Source organism: Bombina bombina, chromosome 5, assembly GCF_027579735.1.
Source record: "Bombina bombina isolate aBomBom1 chromosome 5, aBomBom1.pri, whole genome shotgun sequence".
In the NCBI taxonomy this organism is placed as follows: domain Eukaryota; kingdom Metazoa; phylum Chordata; class Amphibia; order Anura; family Bombinatoridae; genus Bombina; species Bombina bombina.
Window position 1 is genome coordinate 298,521,941 of NC_069503.1, and position 26,349 is coordinate 298,548,289.

Genomic DNA, 26,349 nt, shown 5'->3' on the forward strand with positions numbered 1-26,349 from the left:
ATTAAATAGTTATTAACTATTTAATATCTTCCTAGTTGAAATAAGTACAAATTTACCTGTATAATAAAACCTAACCTAAGTTACAATTACACCTAACACTACACTATCATTAAATAAAATAAAATTACCTACAATTAATTACAATTAAATTAAATAAACTAAAGTACGAAAAAAAACTAAATTACAAAAAAAAAAAAAATAATTACAAGAATTTTAAACTAATTACACCTAATCTAATCCCCTTAATAAAATAAAAAAAGCCCCCCCAAAATAATAAAAATCCCTACCCTATACTAAATTAAAAATAGCCCTTAAAAGGGGCATTGCCCCAAAGTAATCAGCTCTTTTACCTGTAAAAAAAAAATACAATACCCCCCAACATTAAAACCCACCACCCACACACCCAACCCTACTCTAAAACCCACCCAATCCCCCCTTAATAAAACCTAACACTATAAAACCTAACACTACCCCCTTGAAGATCACCCTACCTTGAGGCGTCTTCACCCAGCCGGGTACAAGTGGTCCTCCAGAGGGGCAGAATTCTTCATCTGATCCGGGCAGAAGAGGATCTCCAGACGGCAGAAGTCTTCATCCAGGCGGCATCTTCTATCTTCATCCATCTGGAGCGGAGCGGGTCCATCTTGAAGCTAGCCGACGCGAAGCATCCATCCAGACCAACGACTACACGATGAATGACGTTCCTTTAAATGACGTCATCCAAGATGGCGTCCCTTGAATTCCGATTGGCTGATAAGATTCTATCAGCCAATCGGAATTACGGTAGGAAAAATCCTATTGGCTGATCCAATCAGCCAATAGGATTGAGCTTGCATTCTATTGGCTGATTGGAACAGCCAATAGAATGCAAGCTCAATCCTATTGGCTGATTGGATCAGCCAATAGGATTGAACTTCAATCCTATTGGCTGATTGGATCAGCCAATAGGATTTTTCCTACCTTAATTCCGATTGGCTGATAGAATCCTATCAGTCAATCGGAATTCAAGGGACGCCATCTTGGCTGACGTCATTAAAGGAACCATCACTCGTCGTGTAGTCGTCGGTCTGGATGGATGCTCCGCGTCGGCTGGCTTCAAGATGGACCCGCTCTGCTCCGGATGGATGAAGATAGAAGATGCTGTCTGGATGAAGACTTCTGCCCGTCTGGCGGTCCTCTTCTGCCCGGATCGGATGAAGACTTCTGCCCCTCTGGAGGACCACTATGGGTGTTAGTGTACTTTTAGAAATTTAGTTAAGAGTTTTATGCTACGGCGTTAGCCCATAAAACTCTTAACTACTGACTTTTAAATGCGGTACCAGGCTTGACAGGAGAGGCTGTACCGCTCACTTTTTGGAAGACTCGTAATACCGGCGTTATGCAAGTCCCATTGAAAATATAGGATACGCAATTGACGTAAGTGGATTTGCTGTATTTTTGAGTCTGGCCAAAAAAGTGAGCGGTACACCTGTACCTTCAAGACTACCAGCGGGCATTAAAAAGCAGCGTTAGGACCTCTCAACACTGCTTTTTAAGGCTAACGCAAGACTCGTAATCTAGCCGCATGTTTTTTAATCAGCTGATTATTTCACCTGTACTCAAGTTCAGGGGGTCGATCCGATAAAAATCGTCGCCCGCAAAAGTCGGCGACGCCAATATTTGCGCGGGTTTGGTATCACATATACGGCGTAACCTAGAAGTTACGCCCGTATATTTCTGCCGTCGCCCGTAGTTTTTTGGGCCATAGGCAGGTATACCAAACCAGCGCAGTTTGGTATCCAATATACAGCGTAAGGACTTACGTGGCGAAAATGGAGAAATCTTACTCCATTTTCACCTCGCCACAAAAAGCAGCCGTAAGAAGCCTTACGCTGAGTATTGGAGCCCCGTAACTCTCTAAACTAGCTGCTAAATAAAACCTAACACCTAACGCATGCGCAATGTCTATCTAGCTGTCAACCGCGATCTGCTAAATAAAACCTAACACCTAACGCATGCGCAATGTCTATCTCCCTGTCAACCGCGATCCCCCGCCGCAATCCCTAATAAAATATTTAACCCCTAAACCGCCGCCATCAACATAAACTAACCCCCTACTATGAGCCCCTAAAACCGCCGCCATCTACCTTATCTATCCCCTAATCTGACCCCTTACACCGCCGCCACCTATATAAAAATTATTAACCCCTAATCGAATCCCCCTATACCGCCGCCAGCTATATTAATATTATTAACCCCTAATCTAATCCCCCTAAAATAATTATCTCTATTACCAGCCCTTAAAAGGGCCTTTTGCGGGGCTTTTCCCCAAAGTAAACAGCTCTTTTGCCCTATAACCTGCCCTCCCTACACCGCCGCCACCTATATTAATGGTATTAACCCCTAATGTAAGCCCCTTACACCGCCGCCATCTATATTAAAATTATTAACCCCTAATTTAATCTACCTACCCAGCCGCCAGCTATATTATCTATATTAACCCTAAGTATATTATAGTTAATATAGACCTAGATTTGGAGTTTGGCGTTAGCCGTGAAAACCAGCGTTAGAGGCTCCTAACGCTGGTTTTAGGCTACCGCCGGTATTTGAAGTCACTCAAAATAGGGTCTAACGCTCACTTTTCAGCCGCGACTTTTCCATACCGCAGATCCCCTTACGTCAATTGCGTATCCTATCTTTTCAATGGGATTTTTCTAACTCCGGTATTTAGAGTCGTTTCTGAAGTGAGCGTTAGACATCTAACGACAAAACTCCAGCCGCAGGAAAAAAGTCAGTAGTTAAGAGCTTTCTGGGCTAACGCCGGTTTCTAAAGCTCTTAACTACTGTACTCTAAAGTACACTAACACCCATAAACTACCTATGTACCCCTAAACCGAGGTCCCCCCACATCGCCGACACTGGAATAAATTTTTTTAACCCCTAATCTGCCGACCGCCACCTACATTATCCTTATGTACCCCTAATCTGCTGCCCCTAACACCGCCGACCCCTGTATTATATTTATTAACCCCTAATCTGCCCCCCTCAACGTCGCCTCCATCTGCCTACACTTATTAACCCCTATTCTGCCGACCGCAAAGCGCCGCCACCTACGTTATCCTTATGTACCCCTAATCTGCTGCCCCCAACACCGCCGACCACTGTATTATATTTATTAACCCCTAATCTGCCCCCCTCAACGTCGCCTCCACCTGCCTACACTTATTAACCCCTAATCTGCCGAGCGGACCTGAGCGCTACTATAATAAAGTTATTAACCCCTAATCCGCCTCACTAACCCTATATTAAATAGTATTAACCCCTAATCTGCCCTCCCTAACATCGCCGACACCTAACTTCAATTATTAACCCCTAATCTGCCGACCGGAGCTCACCGCTATTCTAATAAATGGATTAACCCCTAAAGCTAAGTCTAACCCTAACACTAACACCCCCCTAAATTAAATATAATTTTAATCTAACAAAATAAATTAACTCTTATTAAATAAATTATTCCTATTTAAATCTAAATACTTACCTGTAAAATAAACCCTAATATAGCTACAATATAAATTATAATTACATTGTAGCTATTTTAGGATTAATATTTATTTTACAGGCAACTTTGTAATTATTTTAACCAGGTACAATAGCTATTAAATAGTTAAGAACTATTTAATAGTTACCTAGTTAAAATAATTACAAAATTACCTGTAAAATAAATCCTAACCTAAGTTACAATTAAACCTAACACTATACTATCATTAAATTAATTAAATAAAATACCTACAATTACCTACAATTAAACCTAACACTACACTATCAATACATTAATTAAATACAATATCTACAAATAACTACAATGAAATAAACTAACTAAAGTACAAAAAATAAAAAAGAACTAAGTTACAAAAAATAAAAAAATATCTACAAACATAAGAAAAATATTACAACAATTTTAAACTAATTACACCTACTCTAAGCCCCCTAATAAAACAACAAAGCCCCCCAAAATAAAAAATGCCCTACCCTATTCTAAATTACTAAAGTTAAAAGCTCTTTTACCTTACCAGCCCTGAACAGGGCCCTTTGCGGGGCATGCCCCAAGAAGTTCAGCTCTTTTGCCTGTAAAAAAAAACATACAATACCCCCCTCCCCCAACATTACAACCCACCACCCACATACCCCTAATCTAACCCAAACCCCCCTTAAATAAACCTAACACTAAGCCCCTGAAGATCATCCTACCTTGTCTTCACCTCACCAGGTATCACCGATCCGTCCTGGCTCCAAAATCTTCATCCAACCCAAGCGGGGGTTGGCGATCCATCATCCGGTGGCTGAAGAGGTCCAGAAGAGGCTCCAAAGTCTTCATCCTATCCGGGAAGAAGAGGCGATCCGGACCGGCAACCATCTTGATCCAAGCGGCATCTTCTATCTTCATCCGATGATGACCGGCTCCATCCTGAAGACCTCCACCGCGGACCCATCTTCTTCCGGCGACGTCCAACTGAAGAATGACGGTTCCTTTAAGGGACGTCATCCAAGATGGCGTCCCTCGAATTCCGATTGGCTGATAGGATTCTATCAGCCAATCGGAATTAAGGTAGGAATATTCTGATTGGCTGATGGAATCAGCCAATCAGAATCAAGTTCAATCCGATTGGCTGATTCGATCAGCCAATCAGATTGAGCTTGCATTCTATTGGCTGTTCCGATCAGCTAATAGAATGCAAGCTCAATCTGATTGGCTGATTGGGTTTATTTAAGGGGGGTTTGGGTTAGATTAGGGGTATGTGGGTGGTGGGTTGTAATGTTGGGGGGGGGGTATTGTATGTTTTTTTTACAGGCAAAAGAGCTGAACTTCTTGGTGCATGTCCTGCAAAGGGCCCTGTTCAGGGCTGGTAAGGTGAAAGAGCTTTTAACTTTAGTAATTTAGAATAGCGTAGGGCATTTTTTATTTTGGGGGGCTTTGTTGTTTTATTAGGGGGCTTAGAGTAGGTGTAATTAGTTTAAAATTGTTGTAATATTTTTCTTATGTTTGTAGATATTTTTTTATTTTTTGTAACAGTTCTTTTTTATTTTTTGTACTTTAGTTAGTTTATTTCATTGTAGTTATTTGTAGATATTGTATTTAATTAATGTATTGATAGTGTAGTGTTAGGTTTAATTGTAGGTAATTGTAGGTATTTTATTTAATTAATTTAATGATAGTATAGTGTTAGGTTTAATTGTAACTTAGGTTAGGATTTATTTTACAGGTAATTTTGTAATTATTTTAACTAGGTAACTATTAAATAGTTCTTAACTATTTAATAGCTATTGTACCTGGTTAAAATAATTACAAAGTTGCCTGTAAAATAAATATTAATCCTAAAATAGCTACAATGTAATTATAATTTATATTGTAGCTATAATAGGGTTTATTTTACAGGTAAGTATTTAGCTTTAAATAGGAATAATTTATTTAATAAGAGTTAATTAATTTCGTTAGATTAAAATTATATTTAATTTAGGGGGGTGTTAGTGTTAGGGTTAAACTTAGCTTTAGGGGTTAATCCATTTATTAGAATAGCGGTGAGCTCCGGTTGGCAGATTAGGGGTTAATAATTGAAGTTAGGTGTCGGTGATGTTAGGGAGGGCAGATTAGGGGTTAATACTATTTATTATAGGGTTAGTGAGGCGGATTAGGGGTTAATAACTTTATTATAGTTGCGCTCAGGTCCGCTCGGCAGATTAGGGGTTAATAAGTGTAGGCAGGTGGAGGCGACGTTGTGGGGGGCAGATTAGGGGTTAATAAATATAATATAGGGGTCGGCGATGTTAGGGAAGCAGATTAGGGGTACATAGGGATAATGTAAGTAGCGGCGGTTTACGGAGCGGCAGATTAGGGGTTAATAATAATATGCAGGGGTCAGCGATAGCGGGGGCGGCAGATTAGGGGTTAATAAGTGTAAGGTTAGGGGTGTTTAGACTTGGGGTACATGTTAGAGTGTTAAGTGCAGACGTAGGAAGGGTTACCGCATAGCAAACAATGGGGCTGCGTTAGGAGCTGAACGCGGCTTTTTTGCAGGTGTTTGGTTTTTTTTCAGCTCAAACAGCTCCATTGTTTCCTATGGGGGAATCGTGCACGAGCACGTTTATGAGGCTGGCCGCTTGCGTAAGCAACTCTGGTATCGAGAGTTGAAGCTGCGTTAAAAATGCTCTACGCTCCTTTTTTGGAGCCTAACGCAGCCATTCTGTGGACTCTCAATACCAGAGTTATTTTTATGGTGCGGCCAGAAAAAAGCCGGCGTTAGTTTTTCGGGTCGTTACCGACAAAACTCCAAATCTAGCCGTTAGTTATTACATTATATATATTAACTATATTAACCCTAATTATATTAGGGTTAATATAGTTACTATAGTATTTATATTAACTATATTAACTCTATCTAACCCTAACACCCCTAACTAAATTCTTATTAAATAAATCTAATTCATATTATAAACTAAAATATTTCTATTAAAATCTAAATACTTACCTATAAAATAAACCCTAAAATAGCTAAAATATAATTAATAATTACATTGTAGCTATGTTAGGGTTTATATTTATTTTACAGGTAAATTGTTAATTATTTTAACTAGGTATAATAGCTATTAAATAGTTATGAACTATTTAATAGCTACCTAGTTAAAATAATTACCCAATTACCTGTAAAATAAATCCGAACCTAAGTTATAAATACACCTACACTATCAATAAATTAAATAAACTACAAATATCTATCTAAAAATACAATTAAATAAACTAAACTAAATTACAAAAAAACCCCACTAAATTACAAAAAATAAAAAAAAGATTACAAGATTTTTAAGCTAATTACACCTATTTTAAGCCCCCTAATAAAATAATAAAGCCCCCCAAAATAAAAAAAATTCCCTACCCTATTCTAAATTAAAAAAAGTTCAAAGCTCTTTTACCTTACCAGCCCTAAAAAGGCCTTTTGTGGGGGCATGAATAAAAGAAAACTGCTCTTTTGCCTGAAAAAAAAACACAATACCACCCCCCAACATTACAACCCACCACCCACATACCCCTAATCTAACCCAAACCCCCCTTAAATAAACCTAACACTACCCACCTGAAGATCTCCCTACCTTATCTTCACCACGCCGGGCAGAACTCCTCATCTGATCCAGGCGATGTCTATCCAAGCGGTAAAGAAGAAATCTTCATCCCGGCGATGTTTCAGTCGTCGACCGGGATGGATGCTCCGCGTTGGGGGAGAGAAGATTGAAGATGCCGCATGATGGAAGATGCTGGCGGATGGAAGAAGACTTTGCTGCCGCTTGGATAAAAACATCGCCGGGATGAAGATTTCTTCTTTAACGCTTGGATAGACATCGCCCGGATCGGATGAGGAGTTCTGCCCGGCGTGGTGAAGATAAGGTAGGGAGATCTTCAGGGGGGTAGTGTTAGCTTTATTTAAGGGGGTTTGGGTTAGATTAGGGGTATGTGGGTGGTGGGTTGTAATTTTGGGGGGTGGTATTGTGTTTTTTTTTCAGGCAAAAGAGCAGTTTTCTTTGGGGCATGCCCCCACAAAAGGCCCTTTTAAGGACTGGTAAGGTAAAAGAGCTTTGAACTTTTTTTAATTTAGAATAGGGTAGGGAATTTTTTTTATTTTGGGGGGCTTTATTATTTTATTAGGGGGCTTAGAATAGGTGTAATTAGCTTAAAAATCTTGTAATCTTTTTTTTATTTTTTGTAATTTAGTGTTTTTTTTTTTGTAATTTAGTTTAGTTTATTTAATTGTATTTTTAGATAGATATTTGTAGTTTATTTAATTTATTGATAGTGTAGGTGTATTTGTAACTTAGGTTAGGATTTATTTTACAGGTAATTGGGTAATTATTTTAACTAGGTAGCTATTAAATAGTTCATAACTATTTAATAGCTATTATACCTAGTTAAAATAATTAACAATTTACCTGTAAAATAAATATAAACCCTAACATAGCTACAATGTAATTATTAATTATATTGTAGCTATCTTAGGGTTTATTTTATAGGTAAGTATTTAGATTTAAATAGGAATATTTTAATTAATAATATTAATATTAGATTTATTTTAATAAGAGTTTAGTTAGGATGTTAGAGTTAGATAGGGTTATTATACTTAATATAAATATATATATATATATATATATATATATATATATATAATAACGATATTAACTATATTAACCCTAATATAATTAGGGTTAATATAGTTAATATATATAATATAATAACTATATTAACTATATTAACCCTAAGATAATTCGGGTTAATATAGTTAATATAGCTTGCGGCGGTTTTGGGAGGTTTTGATTAGGGGTTAATACATTTATTATAGGTGGCCGTGGTGTAGGGGGATGTAGATTGTAGGCAAAAGAGCAGTTTACTTTGTGACAAAGCCCTGCCAAAAGCCCTTTTAAGGGCTGGCAAAAGAGCTGTTACTTTGGGGCAATGCCACGCAAAAAGCGCTTTTCAGGGCTATTTGTAGGGTTAGACTTAGGTTTAGTGGTAGGGATAGTTTAGTATTTTAGAGGTTAAATAATTTAATATAGATGGCGGCGGGGTAGGGGGATTAGATTAGGGGTTAATAATTTTAAAATAGATAGCGGCGGGGTAGGGGCTCACTTTAGGGGGTAGGTAACGTAGATGGCGGCGGTGTTAGGGGCTCACTTTAGGGGGTTATAGATTTAATATAGCTGGCGGCGGTTTAGGGCTTAATAACTTTATTAGGTAGCGGCGGGCTCCGGGAGCGGCAGTTTAGGGGTTAATACATATTTTATTGTTAGGATAGTGAGGGGGGATAGCGGATAGAGGGTTAGACGTGTCGGGCTATGTTAGGGAGGCGTGTTAGACAGTGCGGGTGATTTAGACTTTAGTCAGGTTTTGTAGGCGCCGGCAGTTTCTAACGTGCCGTAAGTCACTGGCGATGCCAGAAATTTGTACTTGCGCAGATTTCTGGACATCGCTGGTTTATCCGACTTATGGCACTTTAGCATCTGACGGCGCCGTATATGGGATAGCTCGAGTTGCGAGCTGAAACTGCGGGCGACGCGGGTTCCCTCGCTTGCGCCACAAACTACGCCGTTTATCGGATCGCCCCCCAGATATCCTCAAAATGTGGCCTGTTAGGGATGCCTGAATACAGGTTTAAAAAACCAGTGCTGTATCTTAATAATGCAAGTTTAATTTTGACTTTCCTATCCCTTTAAGAATTTCAGCTAAATGGTAAGTCAGTCATTTCTGTTTGGAGTACTGTAGCCTAAAGGTAAATTTCTCTTGGAACAAATTTAAATGTGTCTTCATGCCTTGTAGTTAAATAAGATTATCAAGACACAACACATATGCAGCAGTCTGTTTGAATCTGATGAAAAATTAAACGTTGGTTCAGCAAGCAGAATGTATATAGTAGTTAATTTCTTTGCAGCATTAAAGTGTTCATTTCACATATTTCTAGTACTTTCCATGTGTATAAACTAGGATCTGTATGATCGTATCCACCATTTTCAAAATATACCATAACATTTAATGAAAAATGAAAAAAAAAATATACCATTGCTAGCATTCTACAATTATAGCTAGTATAATTTACAATTTAAATTAAGTAATGCTTTCTGTCATAGGGACTCTACATATAAATAATGCAGGCAACTGAATTCCTATATTTAATACAATTTATCTGACTTTGGGAGAAATTATATTATACAAAATAATTCTTGTTTCCATAATGTATAATAATAATCTATACAGAGTATGTATAAATAATGCAGAAACAGCAGTTAGCAGAGCTCCTAGCCACTCTGCATTCTGCATGATTGCCATGCTTTGGGAACCCACCCATTTCTCCCTCAGGACTTTTATAAGTACTGCTAGTCATACCCTTGATCTGCCGACTCCCAGCCCAGCTATACAAACTCTCTACCCAACACTACCCCAGATTTGATATAACTCTGCCCTGATTTGCAGAGACTTCACCTACAGAGGTCCTTGATAAAGCCAACAACTTCCATTCCTAATAGTTTCCGGCTGGGAGTTAAAAAATATCAGCCAAGATTCATAACAGCTTGTCAGGTTGCTGTAAAGGTAGGATCAATTGCTTCACCTATCTTTTACCAGAGAAGCATTCCTGTCATCTATATCAATAATTGTGTGAGGTGCTCAATATATGATATCTTGCACATCAAATGAGATCTACTAGAAATGTGGAAAAACAGTAATTGCATTTGCTTTACATTGGAAACAGACTTACAAAACAGTTTATGTAATTGCTCATAATTATAAAATAGTCTTGTCTGTTTTCCGGTGAGACATCTCACTGGCTAGAATGAAAGATGTCTCCAAGGGCTGGTAGTGGGCCTTATATTAAGCCAGATTACAAGTGGAGATCTATTTAGTTATTTTGCTAGAGCGCTAATTGCGCTAGAAGTAACATTTTTGTGTGGTTGGGTTGCGCACAGTATTACGAGTTGAAAGTAAATAGTTTTTGCTATCTCGCTAACCCGACATGCCCAAAAACCAGAACTTAATATTGTGTGCGCCATAACCTATTCCCCCATAGAAGTCAATGGAGAAAAAAAAGTGGAAAAAACACCCAACTCTCCTGCAAACCCGATCACATATTCTCATGTGCACTAACCCAACATAAAAATATGAATATTTCACATTCCAATGTTCTTCACGTAGAACAATATGTTCTATTTATTCATAAATAAATATTTATATGCATACAGTACATGATGGTATTTTGGTGCAATATATATCTGTATCTATATACAGGGCTGCCATCAGGGGGTGAAAGGGGTGACTCCTGTCCGGGGCCCAATGGGCCAGGGGGGCCCCATGAGGCAAGAACTAAAAAATGTTTTTTTAATTTTGGCAGCCACCAGTGCAGAATGCTAATTGAGCAGGGGAAATGTTAGTACAAAGAGTAAAGTATTAGCATTTGAGAGGATTTCTGAGTGTGCACTAAACCACTATGCACAGTGTGAGACATACTTTGTTTGTACAGTGTGTGCCTGAGTCAGACGGCAGATCACTTTCATTTGCAGATGAGGTATGACTTACTTAGCAAATGTTTTTTATTTCTTTGTGCAATTTCAGATTGTAACTTTAGTGTGGTAATAGTTGTATGGTGGGGCCAGGAGTCCATAAAAACACATTTTTTTTTAGCAGCAGTGCATTTATGATTATTTGACAATGCTGTAGAAATTCTATATTTAAAAACATGCAGAAATGTTTCCTCCTCAATACACAGATGGTAGGTGCCCTTTAGGCAGATATGCATTTTATATATATATATATATATATATATATATATATATATATATATATATATATATAAAAATCAATGTAAATATTTGCATAGGAAATTAGTACATCTAAGCAAATATCCCCGCTTGCCCCCAGAAATTCTTAATATGCAATGTTTCCAATGCACAAGAGAATTGTGGGTAAGATATGCAAATTAGGTATGCAAATTCTCAGTTTTTTTTGCTTCAAAATACTGTTTTAACACAGCGATCCTTTTAAACAGGAATATGACAGCAAACCAGAAATCACTCACTATACAAGCCTGTTTCGTTCTTTTTAGAACTCATCAGTAGGAGATAGATTTCTGACTGCTGCATTGGAAAAGCTATTTTTATGGTTAAACCAAAATTCATTAAAATTTTGGTTTAACCATGAAAATAGCTTTTCCAATGCAGCAGTCAGAAATCTATCTCCTACTGATGAGTTCTAAAAAGAACGAAACAGGCTTGTATAGTGAGTGATTTCTGGTTTGCTGTCATATTCCTGTTTAAAAGGATCGCTGTGTTAAAACAGTATTTTGAAGCAAAAAAAACTGAGAATTTGCATACCTAATTTGCATATCTTACCCACAATTCTCTTGTGCATTGGAAATATTGCATATTAAGAATTTCTGGGGGCAAGCGGGGATACTTGCTTAGATGTACTAATTTCCTATGCAAATATTTACATTGATTTAATTTTGAGACATGGAGGATTTTAATTTCAGTTTTTTATCTCCCCCCCCGTAATTTTAATGAATTTATATATATATATATATATATATATATATATATATATACGTTGATTGGAGCAGCCGTGTTAGTCCAGAGATTTAGATATCAAAATAACAAGAGTATTGGATTGAGCAATGATACTTTTTTTTATTGGACTAACTATACATTTATAAGTTGACAAGCTTTCGGAAGAGTTCATTCCTTTATCAAGTCTCAGGCAATACTGACTTATTCAATGGAATTTACAGATTATATCTTAAAACACAGAATAGCTAAGAAGACAGAAAGTGCAGGGAGAGGAGGAGGTGTCGTAAAATCATGAGGGGGGCTTAGGTAACAGGCAGACAGTGTCCAGTGTAGGAGAACAGACAGGGGAAATATATAGCTATACATAGAGCATATACTGACATTAAGTTATATATCAACATTGAATCAATATCTATAAATATGGGAAATTGTATATACAGGGGAATACAAAAGTTAAAAAAAGACAAAAGTGTGGACATAAGCTTACCTGTGTACCTATGTATAAAGAATGTGGAATATACAATGTAATTGACTAAATGAAAGTACATTACAAAAATTTTTGATAATGTGTTAAGAATCCAGAGTCCACATTTAGTCCAGAATTAAACAAGTTGAAGTGCATTATCATTTTCATTTCAAAGGTTTTTCTTTCAATGGTGTTTTTGAAGTTACCTCTGAGAATTTTGATTTTGAGGTTTTGGATGGAGTGGTCAGGTTGGGTGAAATGGTGACCAACAGGGGTGCAGTATTTTGTTTCACAGTGGTTTTTATTAAGTGTCTGTGTATGTTCATCCGAAGGTGCAGTTTTTGGCTTGTTTCTCCATTATAGCATCCCACTTCACATGCAGTGCAATGTATCATGTATACCACATTTGCAGATATACATGAATATGCCCCTTTAATGTTATAGGATTTATTATTGTGATTTGCTGTGCTGCTTTCACAAACGTGTTGACACATTTTGCAGATAGCTTTATAGCAGCACTTGGTTCCATTCTGAGTGTTCTTTTTCTCAGGGGGTAGCTTCCTATGTACCAGTTTCTGCTTTAGGTTAGGTGGTTGTCTGTATGCCATGATTGGGGGTTTTGGAAAGATTTTTTTGAGTGTGGGATCCTCTAGGAGTAGTGACTGTAAGTCTTTTATGATTTTTCGTATCCCTTCCACAGCAGGGTTGTATTTGACTACTAGTGGGATACGTGATATGTTTTTCTTCTCCCTGTATTACATAAGTAAGTGTTCACGTGGAGTATTGAGGGCAGAGTTAATTTTTTTATTTATAATCCTTGTTTTGTAACCTTTTTCTCTGAATGATTGGGACAGTGTGATGAGGTGTTCGTCACGGTCCTTGGTATCTGAGCAAATTCTGTGGTATCTTGTAGCATGACTGTAGATTATGTATTTTTTAATGTGATTGGGTGGGAGCTGGAGCTGTGGAGGTAGCTGCATCTATCTGTTGGTTTCCTGTATACAGATGAGTGCAGTTTGCCATTTGTGATGGATATTGTTGTATCCAGGAAGCTGACACAGTCTCTAGAAAAGTGCATGAAATAGATTAAAAGATTTATGAAAATGTTCAAGGTTTTTTTTCTCCTTCTGTCCATATGATGAAAATATCATCTATGTAGCGAAAGTATTTGAAGGGTTTGTGAGGGTGAGGGGCTAGGAATATCTGTTCTAAGTCAGCCATGAAGAGGTTTGCGTACTGTGGTGCCATTTTAGTGCCCATGGCTGTTCCCATGGTTTGTAAGTAGATGGAGTGGTTGAAGATTAAATAATTGTGAGTAAGTATAAATTCTGTAAGTTTACTGACTGTAGAAGCACTATATGTCTGGTTAGGGCTGTCGAAGGAAAGAAAGTTTAAGCAGGCATCAATACCATCTTCATGTGGAATATTGCTGTACAGGGATTCCACATCCATTGTCACAAGTATAGTATCCTCTGGCAATTCTGTTATCTTGCTGATTTTGTTAAGAAAATCAGTGGTGTCTTTTATAAAGCTAGTGGTGTTAATAACTAAAGGCTTAAGAATATTCTCCACTAGGCCCGATATTTGCTCATTCAGAGTGTCCATGCCTGTTATTATTGGTCTTCCCGGGTTCCCCGGTTTGTGTTTTTTTCGGAGCATTTATAATGTCCCTATGCTATGGTTAGAGGGCACCAGTCTGTCCAGTTTATGTTGCGTGTGTTCAGGGACTGTTTTAATTAGTTTTCTAAGTTGCAAAGTATATTCCTGGGTGGGGTCCTTTTACAGTTTTTTGTAATAAGTTTGATCTGATAATTGTCTATTTCCCTCTGTGATGTAGTCATGTGTATTCATGATCACCACTGCTCCTCCTTTGTCCGCAGGCTTAATGGTAATATTTTTATTATTTCTTAAGTTTTTTATAGCGTTTTTTTCTAAGTGTGAGAGGTTATACATTATTTTTTTCTGCTGTGTGTTGAGCAGAGATGCAGTTCTCAACCGGAAGCTTTCAATATAGCTGTCCAATTTTGTGTTGCGTCCTGGTGCAGGTGTGAAGATTGTGTTCTTCACAGTACGCAACCTCTTCATGGCTGACTTAGAACAGAGATTCGTAGCCACTCACCCTCACAAACCCTTCAAATACTTTCGCTACATAGATGATATTTTCATCATATGGACAGAAGGAGAAAAAAACCTTGAACATTTTCATAAATCATTTAATCTATTTCATGCATCAATCAAGCTTAAAATGAACTTTTCTAGAGATTGTGTCAGCTTCCTGGATACAACAATATCCATCACAAATGGCAAACCACTCATCTGTATACAGTAAACCAACAGATAGATGCAGCTACCTCCACAGCTCCAGCTCCCACCCCAATCACATTAAAAAATACATAATCTACAGTCAGGCTACAAGATACCACAGAATTTGCTCAGATACCAAGGACTGTGACAAACACCTCATCACACTGTCCCAATCATTCAGAGAAAAAGGTTACAAAACAAGGATTATAAATAAAAAAATTAACTCTGCCCTCAAAACTTCACGTGAACACTTACTGCAATACAGAGAGAAGAAAAACATATCACGTATCCCACTAGTAGTCAAATACAACCCTGCTGTGGAAGGGATATGAAAAATCATAAAAGACTTACAGCCACTACTCCTAGAGGATCCCACACTCAAATAAATCTTTCCAAAAACCCCAATCCTGGCATACGGACAACCACCTAACCTAAAGCAGAAACTGGTACATAGGAAGCTACCCCCTGAGAAAAAGAACACTCAGAAAGGAACCAAGTGCTGCTATAAAGCTCTCTGCAAACTGTGTCAACACTCAACACGTTTGTGAAAGCAGCACAGCAAATCACAATAATAAATCCTATGACATTAAAGGGACATATTCATGTATATCTGCAAATGTGGTATACATGATACATTGCACTGCACGTGAAGTGGGATGTTATATTGGAGAAACAAGCCAAAAACTGCACCTTCAGATGAACTTACACAGACACTTAATAAAAAACCACTTTGAAACAAAATACTGCACCCCTGTTGGTCACCATTTCACCCAACCTGACCACTCCATCCAAAACCTCAAAATCAAAATTCTCAGAGGCAACTTCAAAAACACCATGGAAAGAAAAACCTTTGAAATGAAAATGATAATGCACTTCAACGTGTTTAATTCTGGACTAAATGTGGACTCTGGATTCTTAACACATTATCAAAAAATTTTGTAATGTACTTTCATTTAGTCAATTACATTGTATATTCCACATTCTTTATACATAGGTACACAGGTAAGCCTTTCTCCACACTTTTGTCTTTTTTTAACTTTTGTATTCCCCCTGTATATACAATTTCACATCTGTATAGATATTGATTCAATGTTGATATATAACTTTATGTCAGCATATGCTCTATGTATGGCTATATATTTCCCCTGTCTGTTCTCCTACACTGGACACTGTCTGTCTGTTACCTAAGCCCCCCTCATGATTTTACGACACCTCCTCCTCTCCCTGCACTTTCTGTCTTCTTAGCTATTCTGTGTTTTAAGATATAATCTGGAAATTCCATTGAATAGGTCAGTATTGCTTCAGACTTGATAAAGGAAGGAACTCTTCCGAAAGCTTGTCAACTTATAAATGTATAGTTAGTCCAATAAAGTACTCTTGTTATTTTGATATATATATATATATATATATATTACATTCCAGTTTGCTGCCCCTTTATGCAAGGACTTTCCAGATGGAAGGAGGCATTTTATCTAAGATTTTTACATCTGCATAAAATGTTATACTCTCAGACTAAGATTGTTCAGTGTTTGAAATGAGACAGGTTAACTTAAAACTGTTCAGTTTACACTACAGCTGACTTAATTTTGAAATACATACCAACAAGCCTAAATCCTGCATTTAACCAGATCTAATGGTATGAGTACCACAGCTTATGGTTCCACCAAGACCATATAGAGTACAGCATTTTCAAAATCCATAAGTACAGCTGACAGATGGGAACATTTGTACACTATATTTGAAGTGGTGCTCTTGGTTGGGAAAAATGGGGAAAAAACAAACAAACATATGTCAACCTTTTAAAAGTACTTTTCTTCATCTAACCATCTACCCAGATCATTAATGTACAATTTTGAATTCACATAATTATTTTTGTTTGCACAGTTACAAAAATGATTCTTTAAAAAGTGATCTCTTAATTTCTGCAATTTTTTTATCATGCATGTCACACACTGTTGATTTAGGGGATGCAAGGTGCATAAATGTTTCCTCATGTGTTTCTGTGGGTGTCTGTGTTTATGACTTTGTGCTTTGGTTTGTGTCTCTATGAGTGTGTATGTATTTTTTTCTGTGGGTCTCTCTGTGAGGGTGGGTGTTTATGTCTTTGTGCATTTTCTGTGGATATCTGTGAGGGTGTGTGCATATTATTATTATTATCATTTATTTGTAAAGCGCCACAAAATTGCGTAGCGCTGGATGTCTTTGAGCTTTTTCTATGGGTGTCTCTGTGAGGGTGTGTGTATGATTGTCTTTGCGTATTTCCTCTGGATGCCTCTGTGAGGGTGGGTGTGTATGTCTGTGTTTTCTGTGGATGTCTCTGTTAGGGTGTGTGTGTGTATGTCTGTGTTTTCTATGGATGTCTCTGTGAGGGTGTGTGTTTTCTGTGGATGTCTCTGTGAGGGTGTGTGTATGTCTTTGTGTGTTTTCTGTGGATGTCCCAGTGAGGGTGTGTGTATCTATATCTTTCTGTGTTTTATGTGGTTGTCTCTCTGTGTGTGTATGTCTTTGTGTGTTTTCTGCGAGTGTCTCTGTGTGTGTGTGTGTATGGCTTTGTGTCTTTTCTGGGGCTGTCTCTGTTGGTGTTTCCTTGGGTGTATGTGAACGTTTGTGTGTGTGTGTCCATTGTCTGTTCCTTTTTAGGATATTTTGACCTTACTACTGATTATTCACATCTTTCTACAGACTTTGAGACTAACGAGACCTTTCCGGAAGTCACCAATCCACCATTTAACCTTTAAATTATTGTTTAGGCAGTTCAGGGCCCTTCCTTTCAGCCACTGCATGCTGTTGTCATCATTTAGTTGGCATCTTCCTTTACAAAAAGATAATCAGAACTCCATATTTTGTTTTCTAAATCTCCTTTTTTTTTTAAAAATACTAGAAATAAAAAAATACTAAAATAATATAGAAATACTAAGAACATATGGCTAGATTACGAGTCTTGCGTTAGGGTTAAAAAGCAGTGTTGAGAGGTCCCAACACTGCTTTTTACCGCTGGTATTACGAGTCTGGCAGGTACAGGTGTACCGCTCACTTTTCTTCCACGACTCGAGCTTACCGCAAATCCGCTTACGTAAATTGCGTATCCTATCTTTTAAATGGGACTTGCCTAACGCTGGTATTACGAGTCTTGGAAGAAGTGAGCGGTAGACCCTCTCCTGTCAAGACTGATACCGCATTTAAAAGTCAGTAGTTAAGAGTTTTATGGGCTAACGACGTAACATAAAACTCTTAACTAAAGTGCTAAAAAGTACACTAACACTCATAAACTACCTATTAACCCCTAAACCGAGCCCCCCCCCACATTGCAAACACTTAAATAAAGTTTTTAACCCCTAATCTGCCGACCAGACATCACCGCCACTTTAATAAATATATTAACCCCTAAACCGCCTCACTCCCGCCTCGCAAACACTAGTTAATTTTTTTAACCCCTAATCTGCCGTCCCTAACATCGCCGCCACCTACCTACATTTATTAACCCCTAATCTGCCGCCCCCAACGTTGCTGCTACTATATTAAATTTATTAACCCCTAAACCTAAGTCTAACCCCCCCTAACTTAAATATAATTTAAATAAAATTACGATCATTAACTAAATGATTCCTATTTAAAACTAAATACTTACCTATAAAATAAACCCTAAGCTAGCTACAATATAACTAATAGTTACATTGTAGCTAGCTTAAGGTTTATTTTTATTTTACAGGCAACTTTGTATTTAATTTAACTAGGTACAATAGTTATTAAATAGTTATTAACTATTTAATAACTTCCTAGTTGAAATAAGTACAAATTTACCTGTATAATAAACCCTAAACTAAGTTACAATTACACCTAACACTACACTATCATTAAATAAATTAACTAAATTACCTACAATTAATTACAATTAAATTAAATAAACTAAAGTACAAAAAAAACACACTAAATTACAGAAATTTTTTTAATAATTACAAGAATTTTAAACTAATTACACCTAATCTAATCCCCCTAATAAAATAAAAAAGCCCCCCAAAATAATAAAAATCCCTACCCTATACTAAATAACAAATAGCCCTTAAAAGGGCTTTTTGTGGTTCATTGCCCTAAAGTAATCAGCTCTTTTACCTGTAAAAAAAAATACAATACCCACAACATTAAAACCCACCACCCACACACCCAACCCTACTCTAAAACCCACCCAATCCCCCCTTAATACAACCTAACACTACCCCCTTGAAGATCACCCTACCGTGAGACATCTTCACCCAGCCGGGCACACAGCCCAGTCTTCATCCAATCCAGGCAGAAGAGGACCTCCAGATGGGCAGAAGTCTTCATCCAGACGGCATCTTCTATCTTTATCCATCCGGAGCGGAGCGGGTCCATTTTGAAGCCAGCCAACGCGGAGCATCCATCCAGACCGACGACTACACGACGAATGACGGTTCCTTTAAATGACGTCATCCAAGATGGCATCCCTTGAATTCCGATTGGCTGATAGGATTCCAATCAGCCAATAGTATTGAGCTTGCATTATATTGGCTGATTGGAACAGCCAATAGAATGAGAGCTCAATCCTATTGGCTGATTGGATCAGCCAATAGGATTTTTCCTCCCTTAATTCTGATTGGCTGATAGAACCCTATCAGCCAATCGGAATTCAAGGGACGCCATCTTGGATGACGTCATTTAAAGGAACCATCATTCGGCGTGTAGTCGTCGGTCTGGATGCTCCGCATCGGCTGGCTTCAAGATGGACCCACTCTACTCTAGATGGATGAAGATAGAAGATGCCGCCCATCTGGAGGTCCTCTTCTGCCCGGATCGGATGAAGACTTCTGCCCCTCTGGAGGACCACTTGTGCCCGGCTGGGTGAATACGTCTCACGGTAGGGTGATATTTAAGGGGGTAGTATTTTTATTAAGGGGGGATTGGGTGGGTTTTAGAGTAGTGTTGGGTGTGTGGGTGGTGGGTTTTAATGTTGGGAGTATTGTATTTTTATTTTACAGGTTAAAGAGCTGATTACTTTGGGGCAATGCCCCGCAAAAAGCCCTTTTAAGGGCAATTTGTAATTTAGTATAGGGTAGGGATTTTTATTATTTTGGGGGGCTTTTTTCTTTTATTAGGGGGATTAGATTAGGTGTAATTAGTTTAAAATTCTTGTAATTATTTAATTACTTTCTGTAATTTAGTGTGTTTTTTTCATATTTTAGTTTATTTAATTTAATTGTAATTAATTGTAGGTAATTTAGTTAATTTATTTAATGATAGTGTAGTGTTAGGTGTAATTGTAACTTAGGTTAGGGTTTATTTTACAGGTAAATTTGTACTTATTTTAACTAGGAAGTTATTAAATAGTTAATAACTATTTAATAACTATTGTACCTAGTTAAAATAAATACAAAGTTGCCTGTAAAATAAAAATAAACCTTAATCTAGATACAATGTAACTATTAGTTATATTGTAGCTAGCTTAGGGTTTATTTTATAGGTATTTAGTTTTAAATTATATTTAAATTAGGTGGGGTTAGGGTTAGACTTAGATTTAGGGGTTAATAACTTTATTATAGTGGCGGCGACGTTGGCTGCGGCAGATTAGGGGTTAATAAGTGTAGTTAGGTGGCGGCGACATTGGGGGCGGCAGAGTAGGTGTTAATAAATAAAAAGTAGGTGTCAGCGATGTTGGGGGCAGCAGATTAGGGGTTCAGAGGGATAATGTAGGTGGCAGCGGTGTCCAGAGCGGCAGATTAGGGGTTAATAATATTATGCAGGTGTCAGCGATGTCAGGGGCTGCAGATTAGGGGTTAATAAGTGTAAGATTAGGGGTGTTTAGACTCGGGGTTCATGTTAGGGTGTTTGGTGTAGATATAACTTTTGTTTCCCCATAGGAATCAATGGGGCTGCATTAGACGCTGAACGCTGCTTTTTTGCAGGTGTTAGTTTTTTTTCCCAGCTGATTCTGCCCCATTGATTCCTATGGGGAAATCATGCACGAGCACGTTTTACCAGCTCACCGCTACCGTAAGCAGCGCTGGTATTGAGGTGAGATGTGGAGCTATATTTTGCTCTACGCTCACCTTTTTGCGGCTAACGCTGGGTTTAAAAAAACCTGTAATACCAGCGATGTCTTAAGTGAGCGGGGGGAAAAAACTGCTCGTTAGCAACGCACCCCTGTTACCGCAAAACTTGTAATCTCGGTGATAGTCTGCTATGTCCAGAAAATTGAAATCTGAAATACTAACAGTAAATACACAGTATAACACTTTATTAAATATGAATATTGCATAAATATGATTTTACATGTTTTCATCTACTTAACTGCAAAGGGCCCAAATGCATATATATATATATATATATATATATATATATATATATCGTTATATGTATATATATATGTATTTATGTGTTTATATGTGTATATATGTCTGCAAATAAATATAAAAAATCAGAAAAATAGGTAACACGCTCCTTGTATTAAAGATAAAACATAGCATTTATTAATCTTCATTAAAAGGTATATATACAGCGGTCAAGATCAGTTTGCTAGATAGCGTGGGACACTGGCTTACGCGTTTCGGGCGTTGCCCGTAATCATAGCCTATTGATGTAAGATGCCTGATACATTTAAAAACCCCTTGCTGGATAATGATTGGATAAAATTTAATTAACACTGTCTAGTCTGTACACTGAAAGCATTTGCACTCATTTACACTAAGCAACAAAGGAGTCTAAAAGGTGATGTTTACTTAAACCTATTGCATAAGGACCCTATTCTGTGAGACATAAATAGAATACAAAATGTTTAAACACTGTCTGCAATCTGCAGAGAATAATCAGTGTGTGATTTGTTTGTTTGATAGGGTATGTGCATTTCCTTCTAAATAAACCTGTGAACTTTTAAGACATAATTTGTCTCACACATATATTCTGTGCATTATTTTAAACATTATGCAGTTGAGTGATAGGATACTTATATCCCTAAGAAATACTGATAGATATGATTACTAGCATCTATTAGTACATATACAGAATACATGGGATAGCAGTCAGATGTAACATCATTTCAAGACCTGAAACGATAAAATTGCTAAACCTCTGTTACAACATAACTAAATACACAGATGGATATAGATACTCCAAAAGTGGTTAATAATAATAGTTATCTGATAGAGTTTTCTGACTTACCCTCAGGAAATGCTTAATTCTTAAGTTACTAGTTATTTCCTAATATACAGTTTCTGGATAGAACGTTTTTTTGTTACCTGTAGTACTATAGGTAAAATTGGTAATATAAGAGAATAATCTGTCTAAAGACTAGAAATTAATACTATTTTAAAGAGTATTGTTGAATCTGTGTGGGGGGGGAGGGATTCAGTATGACTTTAATAAGTGTCAGAAGGAAAAACAGATTAGGGTACTTTCACTGTTAAGTTTACAGTATGAGATAAGACTCCCTAACTCAATTCTTAAAGATATATAGTATTCTTTAAAGGCCTCATATGCGTTTGGACTTGTTTTATTAATAGTGTTCTCCCAAGTTAGGTAGATAAGACCTGAACTATATGTTTAAGTTACATAATATGTATACTATATCCACTAAACTAGTTAACAAAGTATATATGTACTAAACTTGTTCTGGATATATTTCCTTGAGCAAGTTTATTGATAATATCATACTTTGAGTTGAGACCCTGTGGATGTCTTGTCTGAAGTTTAAACATCCAAAATATCTCTCTTTTGGCAAGAAGTTTGTCCATGTCCCCCCCTCTGTTTGGCACTTTAACCTGTTCTATTGCACACCATCTCATGGTGTTTAAGTTTCCATTGTGAAGTTCAGAAAAGTGTCGAACGAGGGGGGTCGAGGACTTGCTTCTCTCTAAGGTGGAGAGGTGTTCTCTGATTCTTGATTTGATGTCTCTGGACGTGAGTCCTATATATTGGACATTACATCTGGTACATCGAATCATATACATTTTATATACAGATTACATTTTTCGACATGCAGTTCATTAATGATTTTATTGGAAAAACCTCTCCAGTGACACAAGAAGTAAACTCCCTGGTTTTATCCATATAGTCACAGGGTTTACATTTGTTGTGTTCACAACTGTACATACCCCTACTGCTAAGCCAAGTGCTAGTGTTGCTGGCTTGTTGTTTTAACAGTGTGGGAGATAGTATGTTCTCTAGAGTAGGACTTCTTCTGGGGCTACACCTAATTCCCTCCTTGACTAGTTCTGTTAGTTTATCGTCTGCTGCCAAAAGGGGAAAATGTTTTTTTGACAATCTGTGTGATATGTTGGTATTGAGAACTATAAGTTGTCACAAAATTAACTCCTTTGAAATTCTCTTGTTTTATCTTTTTATATACACATATAAATACATAAATACACATGCACACATATAAACATATATATATATATATATATATATATATATACACACATACATGTATCTTCAGACATGTATATGTATGTCTATGTTAAAGCCTTTTGCCTGCCTGATACCTCATATCTTTGAACCATTATAACTTTTTGTGCAATATTTTTTCAAATAATTTTAAATAGATGGTGTTATTATGAGTGTAATTGTACCTTGTAGTTAACCACAGCTCTGAGGACGTCCTAAACCGACGAGCGTTAACTTGAATTGGGCTCAAGCTATCACGTCTACTTTCAACTTCAAATGAAAGTGAAAACCTGATATCGCTCACGCAAACATTTGCGCTCCACTTTAATCTGGCTCATTGTGTTTTAGAGATGTGGTCGGTGTTTTTAACCTATACTTTGGCCAAGCATGCGCTATTTGTAAAGGCTTTATTGCCCCAAGTACTGTTTGAGACAATGAGGCCTACTTATCAAGCCGTCAACTATGTTGCATTCAACGGCACCAATACGCTCGCCTAACATTGCAGCCGCAGACCTGAATACGCTCTCCATATTTATCAAAAAAGCTGTCAAAAAGCACCAAGTACGGGGCGATGAGCAGCAGACTGTTTTTAACTAACAGTCATTGATCTCGATGCTATTCGGCTTTTTCCCAACTTTATTTATACCCTGTCACTAAACACCGCCACTATCCAGCACATCAGACCACTGCACGCCAACCGGGTCTTACTACCAAGACCAAGCAATATCAGAAAAGTCCAAAGAAGGATGGCAGCAAAATGTGGTATTCAATTATTTATTGAGCACAAAGATAGCAACCTTTCGGGAGCAAACCTCCCTTAATCATGCATGATTAAGGGAGGTTTGCTCCTGAAATGTTGCAGTCTTTGTGCTCAATAAATAATTGAATACCACATTTTGCTGCCATCCTTCTTTGCACTTTTCTGGTTTTCTCAGTTTGCCCGTTAGTTTGGGGGTGGTAGGCAGTACTGTAATGTCATTTTATTTGGAGTTGGTCACAGAAATAAGGCCAAAACTTAGAGGTGAACTTGTGACCCTCTATCCGTAGTAATATGAGTAGCTAGACCATGCAGCTTGAAGATATGTTTAATAAAAAGTTGTGCAGTTTGACTGGCAGTGGGTAGTGAATGTTAGGGGATAAAATGAGCCATTTTAGTAAAGTGGTCCACAACAACCATTATTGTGTTATTTTTTTTTTGGATAATGGGAGCTCAACAATAAAATCCATTCCAATTATTTCCCAATGTTTGTTGTGGATAGGTAATGACATAAGTAAATCGAAAGGAGGTTGTTTACTATGTTTGGACTGGGTTCAAACATTGCAAGTTTGGATGTATTTCTTTACAGACTATAACATTCTTGGCCACTAAAAAGATCTTTTCAAAAGATTCATAGTTTTATCTATACCTGGCTGTCCTGACAGAGGTGATTTGTGTACATGTTTCAAGACTTCATCTCTCATACTCTCTGGGACAAAAAGAGAATCACCCTTATACAGTAAGCCATCAGTGTGTAACACTAAAGAGCTTTTGTCACGGTTGAGATTACATAACTATTCTTGTTGCAGGGCGTGTATAGTCTGGATGCTTACTCCCAAGAAACAATCTGGGTTCAATATTGGTGTTGCTCTTTGTTTTAGGGTTCTTGAAAGACAATCCGCCTTAAGACTTTTATTGGCAGGTCTATACGTAATAATGAAATTGAAACCAGAAAAGAAAAGACTCCATCTCACTTGTCTGGAGCTTAAAGTTTTGCTACTCTTTAAAAATTAAAGGTTTTTATGATCAGTATATATCTGTATAGGGATCTTCGTTGCTTCTAATAGATGTCTCCAATTTTCCAAACTGAGTTTTATAGCTAACAGCTCTTTTTCACCTATAGGATAGTTAATCCAGGCACTATTCAAGGTTTTAGAAAAATAAGCAACAAGATGGAGTTTTTCTTTGATAGTGAGTCTTTGTGATAAGATTACTCCAACAGCATAATCGGAAGCATCAATTTCCAGAGTATACTGGAGTTCTGGGTCTGGAAATTGGAGTATTGATGCTGTTGTAAACCTTAGTTTTAAGTCTTCAAAGGATTTTTGTGCCTCAGAAGTCCATTTGAAACTTTTTTTTACCAGTTAGAGATGTTAGAGGTCAACTAATCTCTGCAAAGCCTTGTTGGGTATATATATATATATATATATATATATATATATATATATATATATATATATATATATATTATTATTATCGGTTATTTGAAGAGCGCCAACAGATTCCACAGCGCTATAAACAAAGGGGGAGTACAACAAAACAATTATAGGGTAGAGGGCCCTGCCAAGAGTTGCACTGTTGTAGTCAGCTCTTAAGAAGGTGATCTACAAACAGCTGGACTTTTAGGCTTACATGCTAAGGGGGTTCAGGGGATTGCAGTGGAGGAGAGGAACTGGTATTAGGAAAGTAGCGAGGCAGAGGCAGAGAGTTCCACAAGATGGGAGCCAGTCTGGAGAAATCCTGTAAACGGGAGTGTGATGAGGTGACAAGAGAAGGGGAGAGTAGGAGTTCATGAGTAGAGCAAAGGGGACAGGAGGGAGAGTATCTGGAGACAAGGTATGAGATGTAGGGGGAAGCAGTGCAGTTGAGCGCTTTGTATGTAAGAGTGAGAGTTTTGTGTTTGATCCTAGAGGCAAGAGGAAGCCAGTGAAGGGAGTGGCAGAGAGGCACAGCAGATGAAGAGCGACGTGTAAGGAAGATGAGTCTGGCAGAGGCATTCATTATGGATTGTAAAGGAGCTAGGCGGCAGGTGGGGAAACCAGAGAGGACAGAGTTGCAGTAATCAAGGCGGGAAAGAATGAGAGAGTGGATTAAAATCTTAGTTGTGTCTTGTGTGAGGAAATGTCTAATTTTAGAGATGTTTTTAAGGTGGAAGCGGCAGGCTGTAGCCAAGGACTGAATGTGAGGAGTGAAGGAAAGATCTGAGTCAAATGTGACCCCGAGACATCGGGCATGCGGGGTAAGGGTAATGATGGAGTTGTCGACAGTTATAGAGATATTGGGGGTGGAGATTTTGGAAGAAGGGGGGAAAATGTGGAGTTCAGTTTTGGAGAGATTTAGCTTGAGGTAGTGAGAGGAC